We start from the raw sequence: 9,012 nt of genomic DNA, 5'->3' as shown, positions 1-9,012 counted from the left end.
TTAGGGTTACAAATTAATAAAAATAATAATGACGATCGTATATAAGGCATACATGCATGCACTATATATAGCTTAACCCTAATTAATAATCACGGATGGACAGGCCCAATCCGGATATACAAAAACAAAGCCCATGATGCAACACAAAATACCCAATATATATATATATATATATATATATATATATATATATATATATATATATATATATATATATATATATATATATATATATATATATAAGATTTAAAAGGCTTAGGACTGATAACTCACTTTGGTTCCTTTTCCTTGTTTGGATGTGGGATTATAAGAATCGGTTATTTGTCCGAATGTCATTTAAATTTTACTTATATATATATATATATATATATATATATATATATATATATATATATATATATATATATATTTGTATGTGAATATAAATATAAAAGTCATTTCATTCAGTTCAAAAACCCTTTGTAACAAGTTGAGCAAGGGATTGCATTCATGAACAGTTAGTACCAATTCAGAAAGTACATATAAATTATAATAGGTATAATTTATCATTCATAGAGCATTAATTCACGAACCAAGTATACTAGAGTACACTGTTTTTCAAGAACAAAGGTTTGTTTCAAAACTAGTCAAGAGTATACAGTTTTCAAATACATGTTAAAAATACTAATTCAAGAGCATTCTATCAATCATTATTTCAGAATGATTGGGTTTTCACTTATATTATACACGTAACGTATATATGCTTTTTATGAGTCATTTGATTCAGGTTGTTTAATTTATTTAAACAACATAGTTAAAGTCTTGACATTATAACCAAAATCTCCAGTAGGGGATCGAAACAAGTGTGTATAGATCTATATTGGGATTGACAACCCCACACTCAGACTGCTAGCTACAGCCAGGCATACACGCCTACGAGTGACAGTTGTTATCAATAGTTTTTAATGCCTTCAAAGCGTTGTTTCAGGCCATCTAGTCTCAGTATGGTTATAATAACTCATTAAAAAGATATTAATAATACGGTTAGTGTATAATTAACTAAAACATGTGTACATTTTCAAAGTACCAGTTTTACAGACATATAGTTTACAGTAGTACATTACAATTTACAATAACAGCTGGTGGAGCCAGGCACACTCACTTTTACATATTATACAAAAGAGTACAAAAACAGAACACTGGTTTACAAATGGAACGGTTTTATGTGATTGAAACTACTTTTCATATACAGCAGAAATTATAGGATTTTCTGGAACAGTTTACATATTCGAGAAAGAGAAAACATTCTTTCAAACATAAATACTTATGCACTCACTCAACTTTATGTTGATACTCTCTTTTCAAATTACTTGTATTCTGAGGGAATCAATACACAGGTACTTCCCAAACTTTTGAGAAGATGGAGCTATTTTGAGTCATGTCTTCTTCTTTTGTATAACTATTTTGGTGTCAATATACATTGATTGAACATATGTAAAAACTTATACTTATTAATGCAATGGTTGTTTGTACTTTGATTACTATAATGCATGTGTTGTGATACTACAAATGAAGTCATCCACCCCCAGATGTTTTTGCCGTCTGGTTTGGGGGTGTGACAGATTGGTATCAGAGCATTGTTTATAGTGAACTCAATATATCAATCCATAAAAGATATACAAACTATAAATACATTGGGGCTAAGAGCTCTGACTACAAGTATACTTTTTAAAAATTTAAGTATTTTTACAAGAAGTATACTAACACTCATACCTACAAGTACAGTATCACAGTTATAAGAACTTAAAAGTATTTGGATGTTGGACACTGCAGCCAAACCTGGGCAGTGATGTAATCATATCTGAGATTAATATAGCCTGATCAACTATATTGGTTTGAGATATGACCAACATTTGTTTGGGAGTGATGGTAGTGTTGCGGCATGTCTAAAACTTACCAACCATACATATACAGAAGAAGACAGAACATAAAGTTAAAATACTATAGGAGTATTTTAGGCACTATATACTAATAACAAACATGTGAAAACAAAAGAACCATTGTTGGTGGAGCTATAAATATAAAGGGTATATTACAACTATATATAATTAAAGTTATATAGACTTAGAATATGTGATCTAGCTTAATTTCCTGTTCCTTGTTTGGTTGTGGATTTAGAGCAGGATCATTTAATCAAAGGTCGATTATACCCAAGTTATATATAATTAGTATACACTTTGTAGTTATAGTAATACCCAAAACAAGTCATATATATACATTACTTGTTAAATGTAAGTTTCTCTCGTAGAAACTTGTATTTTCAATCTATCGTTACTAATTATATTCTATATCTCTTATCCCTATTCTCGCTTAGATATCAATGGCTGGATTTTATCTACCCGGAGACCCCTACTTTCCCAATTAGGGAAATGGAGGATGGCTTCAGGATGAGCCAGAAGAGAATCCTGAAATCCCCTTAGATGATGATTTTGCAGAAAATTTTCCTGAAGATTCTGATTCGGAATCAGAAGCCTATAATCCACCACCAGATGCCCAGAATCCTAATCCACGACAAAATTTCCACGGCCCGACGCCTCTGTGGGCGATAAACTTAGACGGGTGGAGTAACGAATAGGGTAAGAACCATTCTTATCAAGGAGACCGAAGCTTCTACAATTTGGACACAGGAGGCTCATAAAATAGAGCCCTCCCGGTGTTAGTTCCTCGTGTGGTGTGTAATGATGAACAAGGAAGAGCTGCTATTGACCGAGTCATGCAGGTTGATGCTGCCACAGGAGTCAACACCGTTCGCATTCGTAACTTAGAGGACAGTCATAATGCGACAAGATATCGTACTAATTACTTGATGAGATAACTAGCGGCATCCCAAGCCGAAGTTAGGTAACTGCGAGAACGACAAATATCACAAGACATGCGTATGTACGAAATAGAACGGCAGTTAGCCAAATCCAAGGCCGGATCCAGTAGGAAGTAGATTATACTCTACTCGCCCTCTGTTTACTCTTTTGGTTATAGTTAGGTCTGCGGATATGTTCTAGCGTTATTTTCATGTTTATCAATACGACCGCAAAAATTTCATTTTCGGTAGGTCGGTTTAATGTCGATGTTTTCCCAGTATTGTAGTGTATCGTAGACCTATTTACGGTCAAGTTTTCCAAACTCTATGTACTCAATATACCAATATAATCGACATGCATTTTCATATTTTTTAAAAAATAACCACTCAAATTCATATTATCCTGTTGCAAGTTGTACTTGTAGTAGACTTCTATTGCCAATTCCTTATAAGATTCATATTGAACTAAGTGTTTTAGTTCAGAGATATCATATTCATGTTCACTCTTGATATCTTACAATCTTTTCATCTTTTAACTTTTATAGTAAAATATGCCTCCACGGAGAAACCCAAGGCGTGTCAATATTAATGAAGCGCCAACACCACCTCCGCCACCACCTCCTCAATTTGACGTTGCCATGTTTCAGGCGGCGGTCACACCAGCGGTCGCAACTGCTATGTCTCATATAAACACCACTGGTGCTAGTGGATCAGGAGTTGGTGCGCATCCCTCCAACCATAGAGAGAGTCACGGGCACTCACGAGAGTGTACCTATAAGGACTTCTCGAATGCCAAACCCAGGACCTTTAGCGGGACTGGAGGAGTTATGGTGTTAAGACAATGGATCGAGAAAACAGAGGCAGTCTTCGAGATCTACTCCTGCCCAGAAAGTAGCAAAGTTAAATTTGCTGCTTGTACCTTTGCTGATAGAGCCCTAACATGTTGGAATGGTCATGTTAAGTCACTGACCCTGGTAGTGGCTAACTCTATAAGTTGGGAGAACTTGAAGACCATGCTGATGCGGGAGTACTGCCCGCGAGGGGAAATTCACAAGCTCGAACAAGAGCTGTGGGGTCCTACTATGGTTGGTTCAGACATAACAACCTACACAAATTGATTCTGCGACTTAGCAATCCTATGTCCAAAAATGGTTACTCTGGAGAGCAAAACGATTGAGAGGTATATCTAGGGGCTGTCTGTAACATCCCAAATTTCGAGTCCAAAAATTTCATTTTAATCAACTGATTATAAAAGCATTCGTAACAAAACCACATAAAATATATCATTCTGTAAATCAATATATCATGTCTGAAAACCTAAGTCATAAAATAGCATCATGTCAGAGTATAATCCCAGAATATCTCAAGTGCGGAAAATCAATGCGAGTGTGTATGATGTGCTGCTACCGCGCCAGCTCCTTCCCCTTCGCTGAAGAGGTACCTGAAACCAAAACTATAAATTGTAAGCACGAAGCTTAGTGACTTTCCCCCATCATACCACATACCATACAATCATATAGCATACATACTGCCGGACAATTCTGGGGTGCCCGACCTACGCGGTACGGCCATTCTGGGGTGCCGACCTACCCGTACGACCATTCTCGGGTGCCGACCTACCCGTGTCAAGCCATTCTAGGGTGCTGACCTACCCGTGTCAAGCCGTTCTGGGGTGCTGACCTACCCATCGGTCCTAACAACCGAACCTCAGGGACTATTCCACCCCTTATTGCTACTATCACATATATCATAACACAAACATACTATCAGACATATCTGGGGTGTCCGAACTACCCTTCGGTCCTAACAACCGAACTTGGGGACTATTCCCTTCCTACTACCACAATCACATATAACATATCATGCCAACATATCAACATATCATCACATACTGTCAGACATATCTGGGGTGCCTGACCTACCCTTCGGTCCTAACAACCGAACTCTACTACTATCACATATAACATATCATGCTAGCATATAACATATCAGGTAGTAGCAAACCTGGATGATATCACGAAGACAATCGTCCAACATACAACTCCTACTGGTGGGCCGACATTGTGGTTGTAGACCCACCGCTACTGGAAGGTAACTCACCTCGTACGAGTAGCTGCTGATAATCTGTTCAGGAAATCTTTGTCTGCTGCTGCTTTGGAAATCTTCCGGCTATAATCCCCACAAAACACTCAGTCAGAAACTGATATCTACTCTTGGGGTAAAAATGACTATTTTACCCCTGACCAAGTCCAAGTCAAAGTCAAAGTCAAAGTCAACTTCCAGTTGGCCTGACTCGCCGAGTTGGGCCGTCAACTCGTCGAGTCCCTAACCTTTTAACTGTCCTCATCCAAGTCTCTACTCGTCGAGTTTAGAAATGGCTCGACGAGTTCTCCTTCTATATGAGCATCGAATGAACCTTCATCCGAGTCGTCGAGTTGCATCAACAACTCGTCGAGTTCATCCTCATCCTAAGAACCAGTCCTGTCCTCGACTCGCCGAGTTGTATGAACAACTCGTCGAGTTCATCTTCAAGCGTTGGGAGATTGCCTTGGACTCGCCGAGTCTGTTCATGCACTCGCCGAGTCCTATGAACTCCAGGACAATGGCTTAGCCCAATACGTTGGGTCAGTCCCCTGGACCCTCTAAAAACCTTTCCAGCACTCCACTGGGTTACTTTTACCCATAACAGAAACGGGAAGTCTAGCCTATGACTCGTCGAGTCCCAAGAACGACTCGCCGAGTCGATACAGTCCAAGTCTTATTTCTTCGATTTCTGGTGTACAACTCTTGTCCAAATGATAGATCTAGGTCCCTAAACTCGATCTAGCACGTAAAGTTACGAACTTTACGTGCATGCATGGGACTTTGAGTCAAAAAGGCTCTAAAATAGACTCTTGGGTTGCATAGGGGCTTCCATGGGTGCAAAAGCAGCCCCTTTCTGTCTTGTAATTCCTCCATGGACCTAGATCCGAAGCCTCAACCCCCAACCATGCTTGCAATCATGGTTGGTTTCCAAGAATGGCTTATAAAAGCCCTAAATCTCCCCAAAAAGGGATCTAGCAAAAGAACAAGCAAGGTATCGACTTTATACCTTCTGTGAACTGCAAATGGTGCACAAACTTGAACTCCCTTGGTCTCCTCTTGATTCCTCTAGGCTTTTCCTTCTCCTTTGAATTCAAAATCACCAAGAAGCACCACAAAAGCCTTAGCTCTTATACAAACGGCTAGGATTTGCTATGGGGGGTTTTCTGGAAGCAATAGGGACGAAGGGTGGCTGAATGAGATGTTTAAATAGGGTGCAAACCCTTAGATTAGGGTTTTTGTCCAGTCAGAGCCTACTCGTCGAGTCTGCAGTCGACTCGATGAGTCCGTCATTTAAATCCCGAATCAAATCCATTTCTACTCGACGAGTTGGTCCTTCAACTCGCCGAGTCCCAGGCCAAAAATGCAAAATACTCAAATAAAATACATACCAGGAACCAGGTGCTACAAATCTCCCCCACTTATTTTAGACTTCGTCCTCGAAGTCTGCTGCTCGTTCCTGGAAAAGCTCTGGGTAATGCTCCATCATCTCATCCACCGACTCCCAAGTCCATTCTGAGCCCTTCCGGTGCTGCCATTGCACCTTCACCAGCTCGACCCTCTTGTTCCTCAGATCCTTCGACTTCCGGTCGAGGATTGCTACAGGTCGCTCAATGTAATTCAGGCTGTCATCGACCTGAATATCCTCTAAGGGTACCACTACTGAGTCGTCCACCAGGCACTTCCGCAGCTGGGAGACGTGGAATGTGCTGTGGATCTGACTGAGCTCGGCTGGCAGGTCCAGCCTATACGCCACTTTGCCCACCCGGGCTATAACCCTGAACGGTCCAATATACTTGGGGCCCAACTTGCCCCGCTTACTGAATCGGATGATGCCGTTCCATGGCGACACCTTCAGGAGAACCATATCCCCGACCTGAAACTCCAGGTCTGATCGGCGCTTGTCGGCATAACTTTTCTGCCGACTCTAAGCAGTCTGAAGCCTACTCCGAACCTGCTAAATCCTCTCTGTCGTCTTGAGCACCACTTCGGTGCTCCCCATGACTCTTTGGCCAACCTCACCCCAATATATCGGGGTCCTGCACTTCCTCCCGTATAACATCTCGAAGGGAGGACGGTCAATACTCGCGTGGTAGCTGTTGTTGTATGAGAACTCAGCCAATGGGAGGTAAGTATTCCAACTACCACCGAAGTCCAACACGCATGCCCGCAGCATATCCTCAAGTGTCTGGATGGTCCGCTCGCTCTGCCCATCCGTCTGCGGGTGAAAAGCGGTGCTAAAGTTTAGTCGAGTACCCAACTCATCGTGGTATTTCTTCCAAAATCTGGAAGTAAACCGCACATCCCTGTCAGAAATCACGGAGACTGGCACTCCATGCCGAGCTACCACCTCCCGAATGTAGATGTCGGCCAGCTTCTCGGCCGATACACTCTCCTGGATCGGTATAAAATGGGCACTCTTGGTCAACCGATCCACGATGACCCATATGGAATCCACTCCCCGCGCGGTCCTGGGAAGTTTGGTGATGAAGTCCATAGTGATATCTTCCCACTTCCACAGGGGAATATCCAACGGCTGCATCTTGTCGTGTGGCCTCTGGTGCTCGTTCTTGACCTTCCTGCAGGTCAAGCACCGCTCCACATACCATGGTACATCCCGCTTCATGCAGGGCCACCAATAGTCAAGACGAAGGTCTCTATACATCTTCGTCGCCCCGGGATGAATGGAGAATCAGGATTTGTGTGCCTCCTCCATCAGAACCTGGGGCACACCCCCGTGGTATGGAACCCACACCCTACGGTGTAGTGTCAATAACCCTCGGCTATCATAGACGAAGGAGGAAACCTGACCTACTATACGCTCGCTCTTCCGATGTTCCTCCTTCATAGCCTCTTGTTGGGCCTCTCGGATCTGCTCCAGTAGTGGAGACACCACTGTCATTCGCATGAAAACAACTCTGATCGAGGCTGCCTTGCGGCTAAGCGCATCGGCCACCACATTGGCCTTCCTCGGGTGGTAGAGGATCTCGCAATCATAATCCTTCACCACATCCAACCACCGACGCTGCCTCATGTTCAGATTCGGCTGATCCATGAGGTACCTCAAACTCTTGTAGTCCGTGTAAATGGTACATCGTACCCCGTAGAGGTAGTGTCGCAAAATCTTGAGGGCGAAGACAACCGCCCCCAACTCCAAATCGTGCGTCGGGTAGTTCGCCTCGTGGGGCTTCAACTGCCTCGAAGCGTAGGCGATGACATGTCCTCTCTGCATCAGTACCGCGCCCAAACCTGAGATGGACGCGTCCCAGTACACTACGAAGTCCTCTACGCCCTCTGGCAGGGATAAAATTGGCGCCTCACACAACCTCTGTCTCAGTGTCTCGAACGCCGCCTGCTGCTCAAGCCCCCAATGGAAAACTACAGCTTTCTTCGTTAACCGCGTCAAAGGTACGGCTATCTTGGAGAAGTCCTGGATGAATCTCCAATAATAGCCGGCTAATCCCAGGAAACTCCGAATCTCGGATGGACACTTCGGAACCTCCCATCTCATCACGGCCTCTACCTTGGCCGGGTCGACCAAAATACCGTTCTGGTTGACAAGGTGCCCAAAGAACTACACCTCGCGCAACCAGAACTCGCACTTGGAGAACTTGGCGTATAAGCTCTCCCTCCGTAGAGTCTCCAACACCTCTCACAGATGCTCCTCATGATCCTCCCGCGTCTTGGAGTAAACCAAGATATCATCGATGAAAACTATCACTGAGCGATCCAACATCGGTCTACACACGCGGTTCATGAGGTCCATGAACGCGGCAGGAGCATTGGTGAGCCCGAAAGGCATCACCACGAACTCATAGTGGCCATAACGCGTCCGAAACGTAGTCTTCTGCACATCCTCCTCTCTGACCCTCATTTGATGATACCCTGAACGTAAATCAATCTTGGAGAACCAAGATGCTCCCTATAGCTGGTCAAAGAGGTCATCAATCCTCAGGAGTGGGTAACGGTTCTTCACCGTTACCTTATTCAGCTCCCTATAATCTATACACATCCGATGCGACCCGTCCTTCTTTTTCACGAACATAATCGGGGCTCCCCAGGGTGAAATGCTCAGTCTAATGAATCTCTTGCAT

The sequence above is a fragment of the Lactuca virosa genome, chromosome 3, assembly GCF_052849685.1.
Source record: "Lactuca virosa cultivar CGN04683 chromosome 3, Lactuca_virosa_CGN04683_v6, whole genome shotgun sequence".
Lineage (NCBI taxonomy): Eukaryota > Viridiplantae > Streptophyta > Magnoliopsida > Asterales > Asteraceae > Lactuca > Lactuca virosa.
The sequence above is the reverse complement of the archived record's forward strand: the minus strand, read 5'-3'. Positions refer to the sequence as shown.